The sequence below is a fragment of the Canis aureus genome, chromosome 28 (assembly GCF_053574225.1).
Source record: "Canis aureus isolate CA01 chromosome 28, VMU_Caureus_v.1.0, whole genome shotgun sequence".
In the NCBI taxonomy this organism is placed as follows: Eukaryota; Metazoa; Chordata; class Mammalia; order Carnivora; family Canidae; genus Canis; species Canis aureus.
Window position 1 is genome coordinate 34,518,617 of NC_135638.1, and position 25,869 is coordinate 34,544,485.

The 25,869-nt window shown below is 44.0% G+C and overlaps 1 protein-coding gene across 2 annotated transcripts in view; it reads right to left on the bottom strand.

Moving 5' to 3' along the window:
* LYN (LYN proto-oncogene, Src family tyrosine kinase) overlaps positions 1 to 19,168 on the bottom strand; it is a 115,801-nt gene extending 96,633 nt beyond the window's left edge. Inside the window, exon 1 of one of the 2 annotated variants that reach the window (XM_077876909.1) lies at positions 19,068 to 19,168. The gene's annotated coding sequence lies outside the window, so the exon portion shown is untranslated. The remainder of the gene's footprint in view (positions 1 to 19,067) is intronic. The other variant, XM_077876910.1, reaches the window with a different exon arrangement.
* Positions 19,169 to 25,869: the final 6,701 nt, after the last annotated feature.

Here is a 25,869-nt window from a genome sequence, read left to right on the forward strand (position 1 = left end):
TGTTTCAATTTGGTCCTACTAGTCTCATATACAGAAGACTTACCATCTTCACTCTTCCCCACTAGACCACTTGGTTCTTTCGAAGACTTGAGAGAGATACCTCAAAGTAGGGCTCTACTCTTCTATTTGCTCCACTGTGAAGACACCTTCCCATTCATATCAATACAAGACATTTTTAAAATGATGATACATAACCAGTGACTCATCTGGCTTTTCTAACCCCAAATTCCTCCCTGTGTCTGTCTGGTAATGAGTACATCACTGTCCTGAGTATACATTAACCCAAATCACAGTCCAAGTGTCCGTTTTGGCTTTGACTCTTCTCATTAGTCTCTGGTTGAGCAAGGGACCAGGTAATGACTTCGCACAAGCTATTCAGCTAGGTGCTCTCTCCCTGCTGCCCCCAGCTCAGGTTCAGGATGGTGCAGTGGTTTCATGGCCCGAAGGTTCTTACAAGTCCAGCAATGATTCCAGACAGTCAACAGAGTTTATTTAAGAGTATGCCCTGTGTTTCTTCTGAATCGCAGAAAAAATCTTGATGCAACATTCCCCCTAGGAACAGCGTCATCCCCATAGATAACAAGCGTAACCCAGCGCCTATGCTCCACATCAAGCCTGAAGCCACCACAATGGGGACTATTAGTCCTGGGAAATCACCAGAAGTGTCTCCGGTTAGGCCACAAGGTGTATTAAAAGTCCAATAATGAGCACAAGGGCTGGCATTGAGATTAAATGACTCCTTTTCTGTTAAAGTCAATGTCAAAGCAATTCCACTCTACCAACTTCATCAGGACAGGAGAAATTTGGGGATTACTCAAAGAATCACCTGACATCCTGGTAATGAAAGAAAGTAGAGAGATTTTAACACATTTTCCTTTTTAAAGGAAAAGTTGAAGCCTAGCCTTATCCATTTTTCTTTTAACTTCTTTTCAGAGAGCCATCATTCAGAAATTGAAAAAGCCATTTATAAATGATATAGGAGACACTTTGTCATGAAGTGCCCAAGGGCTGAGCAAAAGCACTGAATGTGTTGGGGCACCTGTGGTGGCTCAGTGGCTGAGCATCTGCCTTCTGCTCAGGTCATGATCCCAGGGTCCTGGGATCGAGTCCCACATCTGGCTCCTCTCAGGGAACCTGCTTCTCCCTCCGCTTCTGTCTCTGCCTCTCTCTCTCTTTCTCTCTCTCTGTCTCTCATGAATAAATAAAATCTTAAAAAAAAAAAAAAAAACTGGCTGTGTAGTTGATACTGTCTCCCAGGGAATAAAGTGGCTTCGCTCAGGCATTTAGACACATTGCCACAAATGCCACAAAAAAAAGCAAAGGGGAATGAACTGGAGATGGCTATGCAACTCATCTGGATGTTCTTTGCCTATGATTCTACCCATTGCCATTAGTAATCTATTAACTACAGTCTTAACCTTTCAAATGGCAAGGATTTGTAGCAGCATTTTAAGGTAAAGAACTAGCAAGTATATGATACTGAAGATTTACTGCTTAATGGGAAGAAAAATGCAAGCTACGTAAGTAATTAGCAAAAAGAAGATGCGAGCTACATAGTGAAGAAAAGGCTAATCCAATCATGATTCAGTCTTAGCTATAAAATAAATTATTTGCTTTGCTTTGGTGGAAGAGGAAAATTATAATTTCCCAACAAAGGGTGACAACTATAATAGAGTGAATTGCCAGCTGAAGTTAATGTGGATAAGTTCAACTGGCTTAATCTTGATCGTGCTTTCAACTCCTGATCGTCCTGTTTATAGTTTCAGCGCAAATTCAAGAAACTTTTTTGCTCTTCCTCTTTTCAAGCTGTGAGTATGGTAAAAATCACACCAAACTGACATGATTGGGAGCTCTCTCTTGCTCTGACCGATTTTTAGTATCTGGGTTTCTATCCTCTGCAAGACAGAAGTTAGACATTAGAGTCATGCAGCGGTGGAGTTGAGCTTGCCAGGCAGACTTCCTGGGTTCAAGCTCCAGCTCCACCCAGCAGAGCCATGTGACATTGCAATTAATCTTTATTTGTCTGCAGAAAGGGGATGATAAGTGTCCCAATTTCAAAAAGTTGTAGTGAGGATTAAATGAATAAAGACTTAGCAAGTGTTAATGATACACAGTGTGTGCCCAAAAAATGTCTGCTGCATAATTTTTATTTAGTATTAATCTCTCAGGAGCAACCATGTTCCTCTGCTTTCATTTAAGTAAACGTATGAAGTCAACTTGATAAACTAAAGTGGACATTACCCTCCACATATTAAAGTCACGATTTTTAAAAAATAACCTTTCAAGTAGGCCTGGGTGACTCAGTCGGTTAAGTGTCTGCCTTCATCTCAGGCTCAGGTCATGATCCCAGAGGCCTCTGATTAAGCCCAAATTGTTGGTGTCAGGCTCCCTGCTAGGGCGGGGGGTTTGCTTCTCCCTCTCCGTCTTCCCCTGCCCCACTCATGCCCCCCTTTTCTGAAATAAATGAATAAAATCTTCAAAAAAAAAATGAAACTAACCTTCCAAAGTTAAATACAGGCATACCTCATTTTATTGCACTTTGCTTTTTCTGACCACATTTGCTGATTTCATGCCCCTGTGTCACATTTTGGCAATTCTCACAATACTTTAAACTTTTTCATTAATATTATACTTATTATGGCAATCTGTGATCAGTGATTATGACTCACTGAAGGCTCAGATTTTGGTTAGCATTTTTTTCAGTAAGGTATGTATATTGTTTTTTTCAGACATAATGCAAATGCACACTTAAGAGACGATAGCATGGTGTAAACATAACTTTTATATGCAGTGGGAAACCAAAAAATTCATTTGACTCTCCTGACTGCAATATGTGCTTTACTATGGTGGTCGGGAACTGAACTTGCAGTATCTCTGAGGTATGCCTGCAGAACACACCAGTTTGGGAGTCAAGCTGGCTCAGGTTCCATTTACTTAGTAGCTAAAGGAGCTCCTAAGGATAATTTATTATCTCTGAGCCTTGGTTTCCCTATCAATAACAAGAATATCAATAACATACCTAACAAAGGACACATATTCAGTAAAATTGCTATTTCTATAATTTTTATGAAAAGTAAATATTGCTTGATACAAAAGTAAACCAAGTAATAACTGTGCTGCTATCATTATAAAACTCTTGCAGTTAAGAAAGAAAGTTGCTTTCCCTTCTGCACCAACACTAATCACTCCCAGGTCCTTTTCCTCCTTGGTCCCGATAGGTCAGTCTTTCATCTAAAAAGATGATTGCAAATTGGATCCTGTGTCTCATTATTAGCTAGTGTTCAGTTAGACTGTCTGGATTTGAAGGCCTAGGGGCCAGAAAGTTCCTTTTGCTTTCTACAGAGACTAAGCAATGCATGGAAAACTTAAGTCATCCCAGTGTGGGTTTCTCCTTTGTCCATCGTTCATCCAAACATTCTTTCCCTTTTGGCAACACACTGCTTCTAAGCTTTAACAAACATTTCAAAATGCAGTGCTGGCTCAAGTCCAACTATCATCTACGTCCAGACTACCACGGCCTCTGCAAAATCTTTTCAGTAATTTACATATAGCTGCACAGAATAAACTCCCTGAAGACTCTGATGGCCAAAAATGATTACTTTCCCAAAAGAAAAGCAAATACTAAATATTTAAGACTCTATTATGTTTTGAAGATATCCACATAAATGATCACGGCTAAACTTCCAAAGACCTTCTATAATTAATTGTCACATAACAGATGGCCACATGGAGATGACCAGAATTTAAGTGCCTTGCCCAAGATTATACCTCCAACAGTGAGAATTTATACATGCAAGTGTAGAGCCAGGTCATGTGACTGGGTCCTCTGTCCATTGTCCCTACATGACATTACCTCTCACAAAGAAGAGAATGACTAAAGAAGCATTGGCTCAAATGATCCTATTTCACTTGATGCTTGTGAGAGTCCGTGAGAAGCTAAGGTCATGCCCATTCTATAGGCAGGGAACTGGGGCTTCTAGAGACCACCTCCCCACAAAGTCAACCTCGTAGTTAAGAGCATCATCATCACCCTTGGGCAATAGAGAGGGCTGTGGAGATAGCAGAATGCCCAGTTTACCCTCAGAATTTAAAGCTCAGCTTTCCAGGATTCTCTCCCAAATGATTTACTTTCCAGTGTTAATAACACTGCCCTTTACAATCTTGGAGGATTCTCTTGGAGAGGACCTTCATTTATTTTAGGTCAAAGATCTAAAAGAGAAAAACTACTCTGAGTATCCTTGATAAAAGACACAGTAAAAGTTCCCCCGGTGCCCCACCAACAATACTGAGCTTTATAGAAATTGCATTATGAATTACATCAAGAAATTCTGCAATGTTAAATTGATCAAATTGGAAACAGTTCAGTCTGGGAAACATCAAAAGCCCTGCACAAAATATCATTAAAAACAGTTGCCTGTAATCTACATGAAAAGCAAGTGGATTAGTAGCTGACCAGGGCAAGGGGGATTGGGGAGATTGGGGAAAACAGACAGTGACTGCTTTTGGCTACAGGATTTCTTTTTGTGTGGTCAGTATGTTCTCAAGTTGACTGCAGTAATGGTTGCTCACTTCTATGAACCAACTAAAAAATCCCTGAATTGCATACTTTAAATGGGTAAATTATATGATATGTGAATTATATCTCAAAAAGGCCACACTGTAAAATAGGTCACATACAGTAGGATTCTATTTATGTCACATTCTGGAAAAGGCAAAACTATAGTGATAAAGAGAACACATCAGCAGTTGCCAGACACCATGGGTGACAGAACCATTCTGAAGCCTTATTATGCCGTTGGTCAAATGGATCTATGTATTTATTTAAAATCACAGAATTGTATAGCAAAATTTTAAAAGTCAACTAAAAAAACTCCAATGGTTTCTTAAAATCAAATCTTTCATTTAAACTTTTGTTACTCCTTAAAAAAAAATGTTTACTAATCTTAAAAAGTAATTCTGAAAAAAAAAGTAATTCTGATGGCTAAGAGTGCTGTATCTCTCTACTGAAGGGATTCTGAAATATTTTAGAGTACGTATTAAGTAGTACGTTTTTTATTAGATAGGGAGAAATCAAAAGTAGAAAAGGCCAAAAATTTTTTTTTAAGATTTTATTTATTTATTCATGAGAGACACAGAGAGAGAGGCAGAGACACAGGCAGAGGGAGAAGCAGACGCTTCACAGGGAACCTGATGCGGGACTCGATCCCAGGACTCCGGGATCGCGCCCTGAGTGGAAGGCAGACACTCAACCCCTGGGCCACCCAGGCGCCCCAGAAAAGGCAAATTTAAGAGTAAAGTTGGGGGGCGTCAACCCTTGGTCATGATCCTGGGGTCCTGTGTCTCTCATGAATAAATAAAATCTAAATAATAATAATAATGAGCAAAGCGGGGTGGGGGATTATCAGCCATACTAGAGGGTCCCATGCAGTCAAGCCTCTCCTAAACACCACAGTGAACTTGGAGTTCTGCTTAGCATCTGAAAAGCTTGTTTCTGATCTCAAGGTGTTTGCAGTTTAGTAAGACAAGACATCAAGCATCACACAATCTATTATTAAAAGGAGAAAAGTATCTTTTAAGATACAATAAAGACTTCAGTTTCCTTAGCCTAAAATCTGGATTTTCATTTATATGGCATGATAGGAGTCACAGGAATCAAAACCAATGTACTAATATCTGCACCTTATCTCTTTGTCAGGAGAAAGTAGGCTAAGGTTGCTCCAAGGCCAATCAGAGGGTTTGCCTGGAGGGAGAGCCCGCGTGGACCTCAATCCCCGGCCAGGGAGTGATGCTCCACCTGGCTACTCACACCAATTATTTCACTTTAGTCCTGCAACCAGGGCATTTCAATGGAGGTGAGGAAGCCACAGGACGGTCCTCAACCAAGTTCGGCAAGTTTTATTCCCTCTTTCTATCTATAAAACAAGCTTTTTTTTTTTTTTTTTTAAACTGTTTTACTTCTCATGCTTAAGGACTGCCTAATAATAAAATAAAATGTTTAGGGACGCCTGGGTAGCTCTGCCTTCAGCTCAGGTCGTGATCCTGGGGTCCTGGGATCGAGTCCCACATTGGGCTCCGCACAGGGAGCCTGCTTCTCCCTCTCTCTGTGTCTCTGCCTCTCCCTCTGTGTCTCTCATGAATAAATAAATAAAATCTTAAAACAAAACAAAACAAAACAAAACAAAAAAACCCAAGACCTGATTCTTAGCTTGAAGCGATGACATTACACAGCTCCTCAGTCACCGCAAAGTTGATGCTGTGGCCGCCCATTCCTCACAAGCTACCATACCTTCCACTAGTGAGCACTCGGGCTCTTCAGTTGCACAAGTAAGGAATCCTGCTAAGTTGTTTCTCCACTTTTTCTTTTTTCTCCTCTACTGAGGAACCCACTTCTGCAGCCCCAAAATGGGGGTGCTGTGGAGAGGCTCCTGGCCTAGTCCAGCCCTCCCTCCATTTCCAGTCTTCTTCAAATCTTCTGCAGCCCCCGTTGGCAGCCGTCAGTGCGAGCATGCAGCGAGGCCCTTCTCAGACCCTGTGGCCAGGGCTGGGGCTGCAAGCAGACACCCCACCCTGGCTCTCCTGTCCTCTGGCCTGTGGTTCTTCCCAGGCCTTGCCCTGGACCACAACCTGTGACTTCCTCCCAGGAAGACCTCACCTCGCTCACTACTCTGCCTGAGTCTGTTCTTCCTATTTCATAGGAGCTAGAAACTTACACTCCTCATTCTACTTTTTAAAATATTTTTTCCTCCTAAGTCCATATGGCACAATTCTGCTATTTGGAGCCAGTGGATGTGACTGCAGGTCGTTTTCATGCATATGCATAAGTAGCAAGTATCCAAGAAATGTTTTCTGAACGATGAATAAATAAATGAAGCATTACTTCATGGATTAATAAATTCCACAGGTCACATAATGGCTCTCTCTCCCTTCCAGCAAAAATATAAACGTCAAAACTATGCGAGGGGGATCAGTCAGCAATAAGGGTTCTGTGTTCCTTCATGTCAGAAAAAGGAGGCCTATTTTACTGATGAACAGTATCACTGAATTCCCAAAACCAGTTGGTGCTTTCAAATGTCTGCGGCATATAGCAGGGTGTTTGATTACATGCGGTCACTGGAAACCAACTTTATCAAACCCACACTTAGATATTTGCATTTATAAATTCACTTAGCTGCGCAGAGATGGCTAGAAATGCAAGGACGTGGCTAGTGCCACCTAACTTTACTAAGGGTTGAATAAAAAGGTATTTAAATGAGGCCCTGATCAAACTCCCCGGTGAGAATTTTAGCAACTGAATAGCCTGGGTAGGAAACAGGAGGAGGACTTGCTCTCCTTTTGAACTGCGGGCGCTCCGCACACAGGGGAGAGGCCGCTCCTGCCAAACCCACAGCTTGAAAATCTGTTTATCTGCCAAACCAAATGGCTTTGTACTGCTTTTCAGTCTCTTACAGCTTATTGTTAAAAAGCCGACACTGGAAACTAAATTAAACTAGGAGCGGGATGAGAGATGCCTTTGAAGGAAGACAGTATTGGGGGATGCATGGGGAGACCCTGGGTTGAGCACCCTTCTGCTGTCTGAGATGGGATCAGGTGTGGTTACGTGAGGGTTGGCTTTAAGCTACTTTGCTACATGTATGTGATACTTCAATTAAAAGAAAAAGACCACTCCTGCCCAGGGAAAACTTTTTTTTTTATTTTAAAGATTTTATTTATTCATTCACGAGAGACACAGATAGAGAGAGAGAGAGAGAGAGAGACAGGCTGAGGGAGAAGCAGGCTCCCTGCAGCGAGCCCGATGCGGGACTCGATCCCAGGACCCTGGGGATCACCACCTGAGCCAAAGGTAGATGCTCAACTACTGAGCCACCCAGGTGCCCCCCTAGCAACTTTTCTAAAATCACTTTTTAGGGACGCCTGGGTGGCTCACCCCAGGGTCTTGGGATCAAGTGCCACATCCAAGTCCCTGCTCAGCGGGGAAGTCTGCTTCTCCCTCTCCCTCTACCTCTCCCCCCCAGCTCATGCTCTCGCTCTCTCTCCATCTCTCTCAAATGAATAAATTAAAAAAATTTTCAAAAAAATAAGTAAAATAAAATGTTTTTTTTAATTGTGATAAAATACAAACAACATTTATGTCTTAACCATTAAATGTACAATTTAGTGGCACTAAATTCATTCCTCTCTTGTTACTATCAGCACCATCCACCTCAGAACTCTTTTCATCTTGCAAAACTAAAACTCTACACCCATGAAACATGTACTCCCATGTCCCCCTCCACAACCCCTGACAACCACCATTCTACTTCCCGTCTCAATGAACTTGACTTCTCCAAGGGTACCTCAGGTAAGTGAAATCACACAGTACATACAGTTGGTCCCTGACCTATCATGATTTGACCCATGATTTTTTTTTTTTTTTTTTTTACTCTACGGTGGTGATAAAGTGATATGCATTCAGTAGAAACTGTACATGGAATCGTGAATTTGGATCATTTCCGTGGGCTAGCAACATGCAGTATAAAACTCTCTTCGTGATGCCGGGCAGGGGCAGTGGTGGCAGCCATGAGATCACAGAGGACACACCATTCTATGCCCATATAACCATTCTGGTTTTCACTTGCAATCCATCATCCAATACATTACAGGAGATATTCAACACCTTCTTATAAAAATAGTCTTTGCATTAGATGATGTAGGCTAACATAAGTGTTCTGAGCACATTCAAGGTAGGCTAGGCTAAGCTGTGATGTTCAGTAGGTTAGGTATATGAAATGCATGGGTTTATTTAGATGTAACTCCAATATAAGTCAGGGAAGATCTGCCTTTGTCCTTTTGTGACTGGCTTATTTCTCTTATCATACTGTTCCCTCAAGGTTCATCCACATTTTAGCCCATGCCAAAATTTCCTTCCTTTTTAAGGCTGAATAATATTCCATTGTATGTACATACCACATTTTGTTTGTCCATGCGTCTGCTGATGGACACTTGGGTTGCTTCCACCCCTTAGCTATTGTGAATAATGCTGCTATGAGCATGGGTGTACAAATAATTCTTTGAGACACCACTTTCAATTTGGGGGGTTATATACCCAGAAATAGAATTATTGGATCATACGGTAATTCTATGTTTAGTTTTTTGAGGAACTGCTGTCGTATTTTCCATAGTGGCTGCACCAATTCACATTCCCACCAGTAGTACATAAGAGTTCCAGTTTTTCCACATCCTTGCCAACACTTGTCATTTTTTGGCTTTTGTTTTTACTGTTTTGATACCAACTAAACAACTTTCTCTTCATAGTAACAATAACATGACAACCATTAGCTACGTGCTTCACGGGCAACTAGTTCTGAATCCACTGCATCTTGGAATCCTCATAACCAGCTTCCTTGGCTTCAGTATAAAGACCCTGAGGTAACAAGGCCAGCAGCCTGTAGCAGTCCCATGGCTAGGAACAGGTAGAACTAGAATTTGAGTCCAAATGTGATAATTCCACATCCTATGCTCTATCCACCTCATACACTCCCATCCCCTTTCCGAAAGATCTTGGTTTCTGGGGACTGATTAAGGTGTACAGGGAACTCTTGCACAAGAAGCTTACTTTCCTGCCTTATGGCATGTTAATTTGTCAGCCTTGTGGTGACCACCCAGAGAGAATAGAGTACGATAAACTCTTCCAGGGCAGGAATTTCACACTTACCAATGTTTGTTTCCCCCAAAGCACCCACTACAATGCCCAATACACAATACTCAATAAATATACATTTTAAAAAGAAATTGTGGTTATGGAAACCCAGTAATCACTAATAATCCCACACCAGTCTGTGTGACTAGGGGAAAAAAGAATAGAAGGGGCAACCACATACTGTGCACATTACAAATTAGTAATCAAGACAGCTTACAATATTTTCCTTCCAATTTCTTGACTCTCACATGAGGGTTTTTGTTGTTGTTGTTGTTGTTTCTTTATTTCTCATTTCTTACTTCCCTTCTCTCCTCCCCCTCCATTCCTTTACTATTTATATTTTAGGACCATCTAAGGAATGTTACTTTGCTTTACTGATTATTGTCCAACCCAAGTATGCCCATTTATGAACCAATCACTGGCAAGAGTAGGAGCCTCTGACCAGTCAGGACCACCCTTTCAATGGGGATGGAGAAAACATCTGCTGAACCCTTCCATGGAGAAGACAGATCCTGAAATAATCTGGGTTCTGTTAGGAAGAGAGGTAGAGTGATGGTGCTGGATGGACAAGCAACCAATAATGTCCTTCCACATCCCAAATGGACAGCCACAGCTTCAAATGTGTCAAAACAGTGCCAGGGGGCAGAACTAGAAGCAGGAGGCAGAAATTATGGAAATGAAATATTGTAGCATGATAGAAAAAGATTTCTAACAACCACAGCTGTCCAAAAATGAGATGGGCCACTTTGAGCATCCCACCCCAGTGCTTCTCACAATATGGCCTCTATCACCTGCATTAGGATAACCTAGGAAGAAACTAACACTTGAGACCCAATGTTCAAAGAAACTGACTACCTGCTAAGGGCTCTGGGAAGACACACCACCAGAATCTCTTCCTTCTACAAGATTTTATTATTCAAATATTGGATACCAAGGAAAACAGGTGACATCAAGAGCCCAAGGCTGACACTTGACACCAAAAAGGCCATGTCATTTGTTAAACTGGAAGGTATAGTCTTATCTTCACAGAAGACTTATAACTATAGCAACAATGTAACATTTGAGAGTCATTCACTAAAGTGTTCAGAAAAATTTTTTCCACTAAACTCTTGAAAGATTATCTACTTGCAAAAGAATTTAAGGAAAATTACAATTCTCATTTAGAGGTTGTATTAATTTTTTAAAATTATAAAAATAACTGAAAACCATAAAAGATACACAGGCAGTGATGAAACTTAATGTTAGAATTTCCTCTTTATATATATTTTAATCCATTAAATTTGAAACAATTCAAAAAGTCAATGTGATCCACTGTCCAGAGAGACAACAAGAAGAGTTTTGTTCAGAGAAACAAAAACCAACTCTTATGGGGGCTCATTTGATTATATTGATGACCATAAACTCCATATTAAAATTTCATTTGAAGCCAGGGAGTGTGTCTATTTTGGTATTTGTCACTCTCTGGTCCATGAAGCCTTTTATTATTTAAGGGTGTAATCCATCCCTGTAGCCTAGGCCAGGGGACTCCTCACCTTTCTGGAATCCCCAGGCTCTTTCACACATTTGCATATCCCCATAAAGCCTCAATCTGGAGAATCCCTTCTACTCCTACCAGACCCAGCTCCAGCTTGTCCTCACTATCTCTAGAAGCCTTTGCCTTCTGCTTGCAGAGCACTAGATGTATGTGTGCATACATCTAGGAGAGCATTGGTCACACTCTGTGAACACCACATCTATGTGACCCCTGGGCTTATTGCAGTTCCTGGTACCTCGCAAGCAGATTAGAATTTCAAACGAGCCTCAGTATGTGTTTGTTGATGGGAGGAAGGAAGAGAATTCCTCCTCTCTAAGACAGAATCACATAGCCCACTATAAAAAGAACTCCCTTTTATTCTGTGCCTACTGTGTACCAGAAACAACATTAGAAGATTATGGGTTAACTGTCAATCACTACCACAAACCCAAGTATTAACTAAATGGTAAAGATAACTACCTTGCAAAAAAAAAAAAAAAAAAAAAAACAAAAAAAAGATAACTACCTTGCCTAAAGTCATAAACAGGGGAACCAAGATAGGAACTCAGATCTTTTTAACTTGGAAGCTCATTTTCTTTTTACCATTTTATATTATCCCCCCTCAAATTTAAAATTAATAATCCCTCAAAGGCATTGAATACAGTAGATAATCAGAATGCTGTATCTGATTATGCAAGGTAGTTGCTGGCATCATTGCCAGATGATGCCATTTTGACCAAATATTGCCATTCCTAGTATGGTAATTCTTTGGATAAACTAATTTATATGTCATAAACATGATCCCAATACCAAACTGCTGCTTTACAATATATTCTCCTTTTAAATACCACAGAAATTTACTTCTTCAACAGTGTTATCATCATCAAGAATACACACAGATAAATGTTTGGGCAAGATGACCACTTAGGACAGTGATCAAGTACCTAGGTGCTAGGGACTACAAGGTTAAGCTTTCTGATGTCATGTAAAACAACAATAAATGTTACTTTTCAGCCCCAAATTAATCTCTGTGGAAGTGCCTGTTAGCTCCCGGATTAACCACCCACCTAATTCAGAGCAGTTAATGAGTACTCACCATTTCTGGTGTCACTTGGCAACACCATATATGGCCCAGAGTCTAGGCAGTAAGTTGATTGTGATGGGAAAAGTTTGGCTTCTCACTAAAAGACTCCAGTGATTCTCCTTTTTACACAATAAAACCCAACATTTAGTATGCTGGACAATGGCCCTCCATGCTTACCACTACCTCACTAGAACAAGATCTTGGGCCTTTGAATGATTCCTGCACAAGATACTCAAGAAATAAAGCTCCATACTAAATATAACTAAATATAAGAAGTGGATGCTCCTTTAAGAAAATGTTACCTCTATTTACAACATTCGTAGTGCATGAGTTCCTCCAGGGGTAGGTCTGCTTACAACTATATCCACACAAGTGCCATTTGGCCTGCCTTCAGCTCAGGGTGTGACCCGCCTTGAGCGGGATCAAGTTCTGAATCAGGCTCCCCACAGGGGGCCTGCTTCCCCATCTGCCTGTGTTTCTGCCTCTATCTCTCATGAATAAATAAATACAAATTTTAAAGAAAATAATGGCCACATTTGCCCCAAAGTTCTCTGATTATTCCTGCCTTCCCCCTGCACTCACATCAGATTCATGTCATTGCTCATTATGCTGCTGTTTTAAAATCCTATAAGTGATTCTCTTTTTTTAAAAAATAAAGATGTACAAAAGCAAAAAAAAAAAAAAAAATTCAGCCCATAACCCAGAAATAATCACTATTAAAATTTTAGTATCGGGGATCCCTGGGTGGCTCAGTGGTTTTGCGCCTGCCTTTGGCCCAGGGCGCGGTCCTGGAGTCCCAGGATCGAGTCCCTTGTCGGGCTCCCGGCATGGAGCCTGCTTCTCTCTCTGCCTCTCTCTCTCTCTCTCTCTATGTCTATCATAAAAAAAAAAATTTAGTATCAAAATTATTGATATGCATAGCTTACAGATGATGTGTCCCACCAATGCATATTTTATTTCAGAAATAGTATCATACGTTACCTACGCATTTGTGTTAAATTTTTAATCGGACTGGAGCTTGTGGAATTGCTGGGCTCCCCCATGAGTTTTAAATTCTGATAGATACCCCCATGCTGGTCTCAAAAGGACAGTGCTGGGTCACACTACCCAGTGAGCTAGAAGAAGGGGTTCTTTCACAAACTTGTGTTTCTTTCTTTCTTTTTTCCTTTTTTTTTGAAGACAGATATGCATTCAGGGACAAGATAAAACATGTCTCTTGATGTGAGTTGTGATCAAAGAAGTATGAAAGTCACTACTCTATCCTGAAAAGTTAATAAGAGGCTATAGTTTAAGTAATTTTAAAAATAGAACTGAACCACTATTATTAGATTAAGAAATTATTATATTACCTGAACATTAAAAGATTTCAAAACACCTACTTAGATTTTCATAATGGTTTCCATGTTGGTGAATATTAAAAGGCACATCCTTCTGATGCTGAAAAATCAGGCATGGCCATCATGGGCTTCACCATAGAAGGTTCTCTAGTGATGACTACATTCATTCTTTTCTTCCCTCCCCCTCCCTTACCTCCTCCTCCTCTTTCAGGGGCAAACTGAAAATGAACAGAGCAGAAGGTGGTAGAAAGAAGCCAGAGGAAAAAGCTGTGTTGAGTAGTAAGGAAGGCGGGGCTGCAGGCAAATGACTGGGTCTGGGGCCTTCGAAGCAGGAGGAAGTATCACTTCCTTGCCAGCCCCCTCCCTCTGGCCTCCTGTCAGGTCACCGGCTACAGTTCTGCTCTCTGTGACACAGCTTCCCCGTGGAAAGCAGAAGTGGTCCTCCCTCTCCAGAGGGTCTCTCTGAGATGAGCGTCTCTGTTCCCCTCACCCCTGTAGGGGTTAACATTTACAGGAAGACCAGGGGCACCCAGAAGGCTCCAAAGCCAACAAAACGACATTGCTTTAGTTGGAGGTAGAATGAATGCAAACCCATCTCTCCAGTCTCACTGTGTATTCTCTCCAGCACTAAAAATTAGGCCCAAGGAACTCATGACAGCTCCCCAACCAGATGTTGTACCAATAGACAGAGGAAGGGGCCTGGAGAGGTGTGTTGGCAAAGAGCTTTCAATCAGCATGGCTTGGGATCAACAGAGTGAGTTTAGATGTTCACAGAAAGGCAGCCATGTGTGCAGACTCAGCATTATTTGACTTGTGTGAGGTGTGAACTGTAAAAAAGAGATGAAACAGAATTAAAAGACCCTCTCAGGGTCCCTGGATGGCTCAGTGGTTGAGCATCTGCCTTCGGCTCAGGTCGTGATCCCAGGGTCCTGGGATCGAGTTCCGCACTGGGGTCCCTGCCAGGAGCCTGCTTGTCCTTCTACCTATGTCACTGCTTCTCTCTCTGTATCTCTCATGAATAAATAAATAAAAATTTTTAAAATAATAAAAAATAATAAAAGACCCTCTAAGCTACGAGAATGGAGACTGCTGCCCAGTGTTCTACAACCCAATGGGGGCAGAGCCTATAGCATTAAGAAATACACCCTCAGATGGATTCTATAAGGTTTCCTCATTCATATATTTTGATGAAACATCATTTATATAAGTCAGAATCATGAAAAATGAACAGTTACCATGACATGAATCAGTAATCTCTTCCCATAAATGTTCAGCTCCTATCACCGCAACTCATGATTTGTGGACCTTGTGAGAGGTTGGGCCAGAGAAGAGAGACTTGGGACTATGTGACTGTTCATAAAGACAGTCAAACAATCAACCTTTTGGAAAAGTTCTATACAAACCAAACTACATCCTGATGGTAAATAGAACTTCCAAGAAATAGCTTTGTGGCAAATAATGAACATTGACAGCTTACTAAGTACTAAAGAAAGTGAAGCAGAGAACTAGATTGAAGAGAAAGTCTAAGAACAAAAAATAAAGGCCATATTATTGGGCCCTGCAACTGATCGGCATAGACGTACCTTTCTAACACCTCATCTCAAGTCATCATCTGAACTTGCTATTCTAAATTACATGACAGCCCTTCCAGCTAACGTAAACAAAGACATCCAAAAGAAGGTCCAAGTCTTTAAATGGGGCTGTTCCAAAAATTCTAATTCCTCAACGGGCAGATTCCCACACATTTCCTACACTTGGGCTTCTCCCCTAAATGGGAACTTACTCAAAATAAATTTCAGAAATGATGATAGAGTCAACTCAACATTTCACAATTTAAGTATCAGGAAACTGGGCAGGTGTAAGAAATCTTTCAATAGTTCTGACTGGAAAAAAAAAAAAAAAGAAACTTCCTCTTCTATGCCCTTCTGTTCACCACCAATCTTTAAAGATGGTAGGCAATGTGTGTCCATTGTAGAAGTGTGGGCTTTGAAGGGTGCCTGGCCCATCACAGGTGCTCAGTAAAGGAGTGCATGCTTTAACGAGTATCTTATGGGCCCTGTCTCCCTACGTTATGTTTTCACCTCAAATGATGCTCTCACTGTTATAACAACCACCCAAGGAGGCTTGTAGGGTTCATGGGAGACACTTCTAGCAGCGGCTAGAGGCAATCCTTTGGTAAAGTATTACTTGCACACTTCTATATCAACCAATAGGCCCTGATAGCTCCCAAGGCAGTCACTGGAAGCGCTTGGGCAAGAGCCAATACAGGTGTCACCCTGGTAGTTATCAGAGCCACCCCCTCCCAAAGCTTCCCAAGCAGGAAGCCCCTCCCCAAGCAGGAAGCACACTGAAAGGCAAAGAAACCCATCTCCCTCAGTTTGCTTGCCTTAAGTGCCCTACTTGATGGTGCAATTATCAAGTGATAGAAGAAAATTACCCTGTGGTTCTCTATTTAATAATGTTTATTAAGTGATCATTTCTTTGCTTTTATGTAATTGAGTACCTACCACCAGAGCAAAGGCAGAAAAGTGGGGAACGTTCTAAAGTTGGAGCAGAAAACACACTTGCTCTGCCCAGTAGTGCCACTTAACCAGGTCTGTAACCTTAGACACCAAACCTCTTTTTTCTGTACCTGTCCCTGCCTACCCTGGGATCCAGGAGAGGTTCAAATGAAATCAGAGCTCAGGAATCAGAGCTCAGAGCTTCTGACAAGCGAAAGGTGTGAGCAGTCATTGCCAGGTAGAGCCCAAGAGAGGTGAGACCACCATTGTCATCAATGTGTCATCGGTCAATGTCCCAACTAATGACTGTAGTGACCTTCCACTGTTAATATTATCCATGCCTGAGGACGTGGAGGTCATTGAGATCAGTATTGTAAGCTAGATGTAACAATACTTATTGTAGACATGTACACTGTTGTGTTCTTATTTATACTAATTCACATTTGTATGGGTTTATTTATGGATAGTATAGCTTAATGTTGTTAACTTACAACTCTATATATTCATTTGAACCAACTGTTATCTCATGTTCTGGTGATTTATTTTTAAAACAAATATAAAGAAACTAAAGGGCTTAGAGAGTCACTGATTCACAAAACTGGACCACTTTTCTGCTAAAAAATGCCATTGGGGGTGCAGGGGTATTGCAAAGTCTTCACATATTTTGGCAACACCAACAGCTCTAAGATAAAGTGGGTCTTTTTGATTGGGCAAACTCCCTTTGCAGGCTACATGACATCACTCCAAATCAAGCCCTTGCTCCCAGGGATACACCCCAATAACCTTTCCTATGTAGAGATTACCACTTAGAACACTGACACTGGGATAACTTGACAGTCAAAAATCCCCGTTTTAGGGGCACCTGGGTGGCTCACCTGAGCATCTGCCTTTGGCTCAGGTCGTGAACCCAAGGTCCTAGGATCGAGTCCCACAAGAGGCTCCCTGTGTGTCTCTCATGAATAAATAAAATCTTAAACAACAACAACAATAACCCTGTTTTAAAAACCGGGACAGAGAGGGCCAGGTTCAAATGCTTTAGAAACCACCACCTTGTTCCTTGGCCTTGCACAGAGCCAAACTCAGAGCCAAACTTCACTCCCTCTTCCGAGTAATCTGGACTGTGATAGGCACTGGGGCTAGTGTTTTGGACGAGACAGACAAAGTCGTTTTCACCCACCTTTCATTGCAGTGGTGAATGCGGACTCTACATGCAAACGAATCAGAATATAACTGAATACTGCTCCGAAGGAAATGTTAGCTGAATCAAAGGGCCAAGGCATTTACCCAACTTAGTCCATATCACAGTTCTGGTAAATGATGGGAGAGACCCAAACGTGGGTTTTCCAGAGCCTGTTTCTTTCCTTACATGGGCTGACCTCTACACTTCGCTCAGGAAGAGAGTTACCTCACTCTGTATCCAAAGAAGCCAGGTCACCAAGAGCCTCAAGACATTTACCTCCTTACCTTCAAAGGAAAACCTTCAGTTCAGGACTAACTGAACCCCACCCTTTTCCAGCAGAGTTTACTTTACTTAGGAAGGGCTTCTGGGGACTTAGGGAATTCCTATACTCTTTCAGTGCCTATTACCCTCTGCAGTGCTTTAGCTTTTAAGATACGGGGACAACAGGCCTGCCCTCCTGAGCTCTGCAGGCAGCCAGCCTGGGGGGCAGCCAACAAATCAGAAGTAAGTCAAACATCATTAACTAGTGCTTAGCGTGAGACTCCCAGACCCTAGCTTTGCAGACAGCAGACCTCTGGTGTATTTATTAAGCAGCTTTACTAGCTAGGAAGGTCAGTTGGCTGAATCAGACATGTAGTCGTAGACTTAAAATCAACAAATTGTGAAGAACCAGGGAACCGTGTTTTAACGGATAGAATCATCTGCAATAGGGATCCCTGGGTGGCGCAGGGGTTTGGCGCCTGCCTTTGGCCCAGGGCGCGATCCTGGAGACCCGGGATCGAATCCCACATCGGGCTCCCTGCATGGAGCCTGCTTCTCCCTCTGCCTGTGTCTCTGCCTCTCTCTCTCTCTGTGACTATCATAAATAAACATTTAAAAAAATTTTTTTTAAAAAGAATTATCTGCAATAAATAATAACAGCGCCATTTATGAAATGCCTATGTACGCACTCGGGGCTTTACATGCAATAAATAGCTCAGAAGGTAAATATGTTCTCCCAGAGACGAAAAAACCCATACAGGTAATTTCAATAATAGGCCCAGGTTGACACTCAGCTAGAAAACTGGAAGGCCCAAATTCAACTGGGGTTTTTGGCAAAGAAGTTGGGTGGGTTTGTGATAATTCTCTTCTCTCTCTCTCTCTCTCTCACACACACACACACACACACACACACGGATACACGGAGAAATGGAAACACAACCAGACGACCACGTCAGCTATTAGTGGGAACATATATGCACGGCTCGGAGGAGATGCCGCAGTGGCCAAGATAACGCAGGAAAGCGGGAACTGACGCCTACGCCCTCCCCCCAGGGCGCAGGAAAGGCAACCCCTGAATTCTTAAAATAACTCTCGCTTCCTCTGGGCCGCGGGAGGCTCGGGGCTGCTCCTCCGCCGGCCGGGAGGCGCCGGGCTCAGCGGGAGGGCGCGCACCAGCCTCGGCCGCAGCCCCCCGACCTCACGCTCCGCCCGGGGCTCCCGAGGAGCGCAGCCGCCCGCCGGCCTGGCGGGGAGCCCGGGCCGAGCCCCGTCCCTCACCTCGGGGAGCCCGGGGCCCCGCGGCGACACCCGACTGCGCGAGCCGAGGAGTCCCGGGTCCCCGGCGCGCCCGCCCCGCGCCTCCCCTCCCCCGCGCCCCTCCCCGCGCCCCCCCCGCCCCCCTGCGCGCCGCGGCGGGGAGACACCTGCGGAGCGTCCCCCGCGCCCCAGGGCCCGGCCACCCACGGGCTGGAGGCATCTGGCGCCCTCACGGCGGGGCCCGCGCCGGGCACTCACCAGCTCCGGCTGCAAGCTGCGGGGCGGCGGCGGCGGCGCTCCACGGTGACTCGAGCGCAGGGCGGGGGGCGCGACGGGGCGGCCCGGCGGGGCCGGCGCGGGGCAGGCTGCGGGCGCGGGGCGCGGGGCGCGGGGTCGCGGCCCGGAGGCTGCGCGCGCGGGGCCCGGAGGCGCCACGGCAGGGGGCGAGCGGCGGACGGCCCCGAGCGGCGGGAGAGGAACTGGCTGTCGCTGGGCTCGGCCGAGAGTCCCAGCTACTTCCTGGTGCTCGGATTTGCATACCGCGCCGGGAGGCGGGGAAGTGACCGCTTGGCCCCTGCCCAAGGTTTGGGTCTCCCGTGTGGCCGTCGCGCGCGCCCTGAAGGCAGGGAAACCTCGCCTCGGCGTGCGGCTCCGCGGAGGGGAGCGGCCGGGGTCCGACCTCCTCCCGTAGCGGGGGCGGAAGGAGCGTCCGGGGGCATCCTCCGGGGCCTGGACGTGGAGCCCGGACGTGGAGCCCGGACGTGGAGCCCGGCGGCAGAGCCTCTCGCGCGCGCCTCCTTTGCTTCCTTTCCAACCGATTCGCCGTAAGGTGTTGGGGAACCGGGAGCCCCTGGCAGCGGGGGCGGGGCGCGCTCGGATCCCCGACATCTGGAGGGCTCGGGAAGGGGGATGCGGTGCGGAGCGGAGGCCGGGGTCTCGCGGAGCGCTTAGTAGCGGGTGCAGAGTAAGCTCCTTCACGGGGGACGCGGGGACTTTCAGGGTGTAAGGCCGGGGGAGAACGGCCTGCCCAATCATTCAGTGCCTCACGACTTCGATTTCCTCCCAGGAGGATGGAGATGAGGGTGCCTACCTCGCAGCGTCACTGGGAGGAAGGAATAAATGCCTCCCGCGAGGGGCTCGCTCCGTGCCCAGCGCACAGCCGCGGTTCTCCGCTGCTGTCCGCGTCCTCGCGTGGAGCGCACTGCCTGGCACACAGCAAGCGCATAATCGATGTTTGTGGGTTGTCAAGCCCAGGCTCCAACCCCAGTAAATGCCGCACACGTACCCAAGGGTATGATATTAGCCCCAGTCACAGCGGCGGCCCCTTGCTCTAAGCGAGATGCGCTGGGCTCCCAGCGTTACAGTCCGCTGTGGGGACTTCCCTGGAAATAAACAGCGCCCTGGAGGAGATTCAGTCTTTGTATTAATAATAGCAAACACACCGGGCCTATCGGGTGCCGGGCATCGTGCTAACCGCTTTAGATGGACTACCTTCCTTTAACATGTTCTCCTTTTTTCTGTGATTCTTCTTTTTAAAATATCTTTTAAATCAAGGTATACTTGATCTACACTGTCACCTTGATGGTGATCCAACCAGCCTGTCCGTTGATGCCGGGCTCACTAGTGTAGCTGCCATCCGTCTCCACACAACGCTCTTGTAATACCATTGACTGCGTTCCCTGTGCTGTACCTTTCATCCCCCTGACTTATTCATTCCGTAACTGGAAGCCTCTTAGTTCCCACTCCTCTGCGCCTCCTTTGCCCATCCTCCCACCCCCATTCCCTCTGGCAACCATCAGTTTGCCCTCTGTTGTTTGGCGGTCTGTTTCTGCTTTGTTCATTTGTTTTGCTTTTTAGATTCCACATGTAAGTGAAATCATATATTTGTCTTTCTCTGTCTGACTTATTTCAATCAGCATAATGCCCTCTAGATCCATCCCTGTCACAAATGATAAGATCTCGTTCTATTTTTATGACTGAATAATGTTCTACTGTGTGTGTAGATATGTACATATTATTTTTAATTTTTTGAGGGACCTCTATACTGTTTTCCACAGGGGCTGCATCAATTTACATCCCCACCCACAGTGCACAAGGATTCCTTTTTCTCCACATCCTCACCAACCCTTGTTATTTTTTGCCCTTTTTTAAATTATAGTCATTCTAACAGGTGTGGGGTGCTGTCCCATTGGGATTTTAATTTGTATTTCCCTGAAGATAAGTGAAGTTGAGCATCTTTTCATGTGTCTGTTGGCCATCTGTATATCTTCTTTGGCAAGCTATTTGTTCAGGTCCCCTGCTCGTTTGTTTATCGGATCATTTTCGGTTTTTTGGCATTGAGTTGTGTTTTGAATCAGATATATCATCTCCAAATATCTTCTCCCATTCAGGAGGTTGCCTTTTCATTAAAAGATTTCCTTTGCCGTGCAGAAGCTTTTTATTTTGGTGTAGTCCCAATAATTGACTTTTGGTTTTATTTCCCTTGCCTCAGGCGACACGTCTAGAAAGATGGCTCTAGCTGAGCTCCAAGTTTACTGTCTCTGTTTTCTACTAGGACTCTTACAGTTTCAGGTCTTACAATTTAGGTCTTTATTTCATTTCGAGTTTATTTTTGTGTATGATGTAAGAAAGTGGACCAATTTCATTCTTTTGCATATAACCATTTCTTTCTCCCAGCACAATCTATTGAAGAAGGGATTGTCTTTTCCCCACTGTATATTCTTACTTTGGTTATTATAAGTGTGGGTTATTAATAACATTTTCAAGAGGCTAGCTCCCCTTGAGGCTACAGCCACGGTCCCGCGGTCGAGTGGCCACCTTAACATAATCCTATACAGCAGTAGTTTATTACTGGTAACAGACAGCCAAGGTTTGCAATCTGCTGCCTCAAACAACAAGAAGTAGGATGGTTTATACCTGTGATGTTCACTAGTATGTAGCCGCTTAGTTTCCTGCTGAAGAGGAAGGGATGGGTTACCTGTTGGAAGGTAGTGGATGAATGAGTGGAATCTGTCATGGGTCCTATGGAATAATTCACTACCTGAGAGTCCATTTTCTGGACCTTTCTTCAGGATGACCTCTCAAGTATATTGGCCCTTAATTAAAATAGCTACTATTACCAACAAGTCCTTGAGATCCTGGCAAAAGGCATGTGACTGGGATGCAAGATGTTTAGTGTTGGTTAATCCATCTGGAATGTCCTGTCAGTGTTTTTTGGTAAAATGTCTGATGGAACAAGGAACAAAGCATCATCAGGCAGAGCTAGGCTTGCACTCAGCTCTAACCACGTCTGGCCCCTTACATACAAGCATCCTGCCTAAGTTTGTCTCTTTATTCTTACTTTTTTGGGGAAAATCAATGTTCATTCCCACTTCTCAGGTTGCATTCATATATACTGAATACTTCCTCACTCACCCTCTATATTTGTTTTCCATAAGTGCCATGAAAGTTCCATGTTTTGGAAAAGCTTTATTTAAAGACTCCATGGGAATCGTTGTTTTCTAGATATCTAGAGCACTTGGCAGTGTGCGACATTCTTGGTAAACTAGACTTAGCTCCTGTCCAACATGGTTGCCTTTGTTTCACAGGGTAGCTTTCTGTCCTCAACTGCTGATAAATAGCAAACCCCTCTTTGGAAGCCATTGCTTCTTGTATTTGTCTCTTTCCCACTGCACTTGTCAAAAATTCTATTAGGTACTTTAGGGGGTGCCTGGCTGGCTCAGTCGGTAGAGCATGCGACCGTTGTTCTCGGGGTTATGAGTTCGAGCCCTACACTGGGTGTAGAGATTGCTTAAAAATAAAATCTTTAAACAAAAAAGTTCTATTAGGGGCTTTAAAATACTTGATGACTACTGGTTGGGTCAGTGACTGATGGACTGAGTTGCGTCAAGGGTATTTTCAGTTGGGAATTGAACACAGATGAATGATCAGAAGCAGACTGCAAATCAACAAAGATCCCTCTTGGCAGGGGAAGCAGACTTTTGGAGAAGGTGGGGGTATGACTGGGCAGGACAAGAGGAGGAAGTAGTGGAAATGGCACCAGCTATGTATATCCTCTCAATTCCATTATCTGCAAATTCACGGACTCACTAAAATTTAAGTGTAACCCCCACATCCATACTCACAGTACTTTCATAGCCATGCATGGACCTGAGCATGGCAGTGACAACCTCTGTCTCCTCATGCAGACGTTCCCAGCAGAGGTCAAATAAGGTGAAGTTCTGCCTTCTTGTTTAAGCTCTTGTACCATAAACCAGTGTCCTTTGGTGATTTTGTTTAGTGCCATGTTTTTTGCATTTTTGTACTTTTTGTTGGTGATTTCACTGTGTAAAATGGCCCTTGGGCACAGTACTGTCTAGTGTTCCTGAGCACAAGAAGGCTGTGATGTACCTTATGGAGAAAATCCATGTGTTAGAGAAGCTTTATTCAGGCATGAGTTATGATACTGTTGGCTGTGAGTTCAAGGTGAGCAAGTCAACACTATATATTAAATAAGCTGTCTCTCAACAGAAGCACTCAAAACAAGGTCATTTATCCATCAGTTGATGAACATGCAATGGCCAGAGGCTCTCAGCAACTGAACCCTGTCTTCCTCCCAGAAACAGTGGTTTAGTATTAGCTAATTCATTGTCTGTGGCTACTTTATAGATTGTTATTATCACAAATAATGAGAATCAACTGTGCATAAGAACAACCCGATATCCACAGTGTGGTAAGAAAACAAAATGCCTGACTTCAAGAAAATTTTCCTTCAATACAATCTCCATGGTCATATGTATGTCGTGGCGATGACAAGACTGATGAGAATGACCAGTCTCAGCATACACCTTCATGCGTGTCATCCTACCTGCCATCTTGTCATCTGACCTGCTGCTCATCCCATTGCTGCGGTGTGGACTGTCCCCATGCCCCTTTCACTTTTCTGGGAGCTGCGTTCCAGGAGTTCAGACTTCTCCAGACAACTCAGAGACTCTTACAGATGTCTGCACAAGCCTCCTGGTCGGCTTTGTGGAGGGGACAGAGTGGAGCCTAAGATTCTTCATCTGACTCTTGCAAACATGGAAACTGACTGAGGCCCAAGTAGCAAATAATACAGAGCAGTGGTGCCGAAGCCTGGCAGCACATGAGAATCACCTACCTAAATCCTACCCAGATAATTAAATCAAACTCACAGGGTGGGGTGAGAGGGACTCAATCATCAGAGACTTTTAAGCTCCCCAGCTAGTGCTGATGAGCAGCCAAGATGGGGAACCTCTGGGAAAAAGCCCCAACCAACATCCTGAGAAAATATGGGTATTGCTGCCGAACACATGACTTTCTGCCTACCACCAATGTTACTAATAAAATACATTAGAAGGCCTCTCGTCTGACGCACTGGGGACTAATGAGTCAAAAAAGCTGTTTAAGTGGGGAAATAATAAAAGGGATGTAAATGTGCCTTCAATATTTGACTTGAACTTCAACCCAAAACTGCATTCACATTCATTTGGTCCCCGCCAATCTCTCATGTGATGCCAGGACATTGCCCCCCCAGCATGAATCCCTGGCTTAGCATTCGGTGTCATCTTTCCTATCTAAGCCACACCCAGGAGCCCTCATCTCTGATTTCCAGTTACAGCTTCGTGGAAGCAGAGGAAAGGCTCGCAAAACCATCTCTCCCACAGTCTCTGACCTTCTACAGCCACCTTACTCACATCCACGCAATTCCTAAATCAGCAGAATTATTTGGTTTTACCATTTTATTTGTGACTTTTTCCAAATAATCAGCTTAGTTTACATAGAAACAATTCTTTCACTCATTTTTCTAAGTTTCTTTTTTTTTTTTTTTTTCTAAGTTTCTATTTAATTGAATTACCTGTTTACAGTTACCAGGCACATGCTAATATTATAAATACATAAAACCAACTGAAAAAGTTGCGGAGAGGAGAGGATTCACTGAAGGGACCGGCAGGGACAAGCTTGAGTGTTGGCTCATCCAGAATGTGTGGGGAAAGAGGTTGATTCCCAGGAGTTTCTGTCACAATTACCCGTGAGGAACTGGGTAGGTTGTTTTATGTTAAAGCCTCCAATCAGTCCTCACAACAACTGGGCTTTCTTTTCTATGTTCAATAGATAAGAAGATAGCCTCAAAAGAGGAAGGTGGGGAAAAAAATAAAAAGGAAGGTGGCCCACCCAACTTCACCTTGAAGGGGCACGCGCTGGATTCAAACCCCGTTTTTTCCGGCTGGCATCACAGGCCCAGCTCAGACCCTTGGCTCACAGTGCCTCCTGTAAAGTCCCAGCTTCTCAGCCAGGAAAACCAAGGAAACAGCGCAGAGTGCCTGAAAGCCCATGGGGCTAAATCTGGCCCAGTTCTTATCAGTTCTTTTACATTGCAAGGTATAACTAAACCACCTGAACGAGGAATTATTTAAAAACTGAGCTAAATCATAACAGCAAGCATACCAATAACCTAATTGAGATTGGAATCTTGTCAAATGTATAACAAAATTATTTGTCACTCAGTGATACACAAGATTGTGCTACATGGTAATTAGACCACAGGAGTCAACTATGTGTACAAAAAAGCCTTGTGTCGTCAGATTGGGGGCCTGGGGGTCTACTGGGGAATGTCCAGAAGGTAAGAGGGAGAATTGCTTACTACTTCATTTCTGTTTTCTCTCAGAGGGAGGAGGCCCCAGTGCCACATTCCATTCCTTCCAGACCTGCTGTTCAGCAAGGGTGCCTAGCCCCTCAAATCAGTCTCCTGACCCTGCTATCTGCCCTGTCCCCAGTTCTAATTCTAGACAGGCCAAACCAGGGGCTCTAGTGATATCTAGGAACTCATGCATTTAGCTTTTCATAATTTCAGACTTTAAGAAATGTTCCAAAATTAGCATAAAGAATCACCCTATATCCTTCAGCCAAATTCTCCAGCTGTTAACATTTAACCAAATTTGAGCTCTATCGACCCTATAGGTTTTTCTGAACTGCTATTTGAGGGTAAGTTACAGCCGTGATGCCCTTTTACCCCTAAATTCTTCAGTGGGCATTTCCTAAAAACATTCTCTCATCAGGAAAC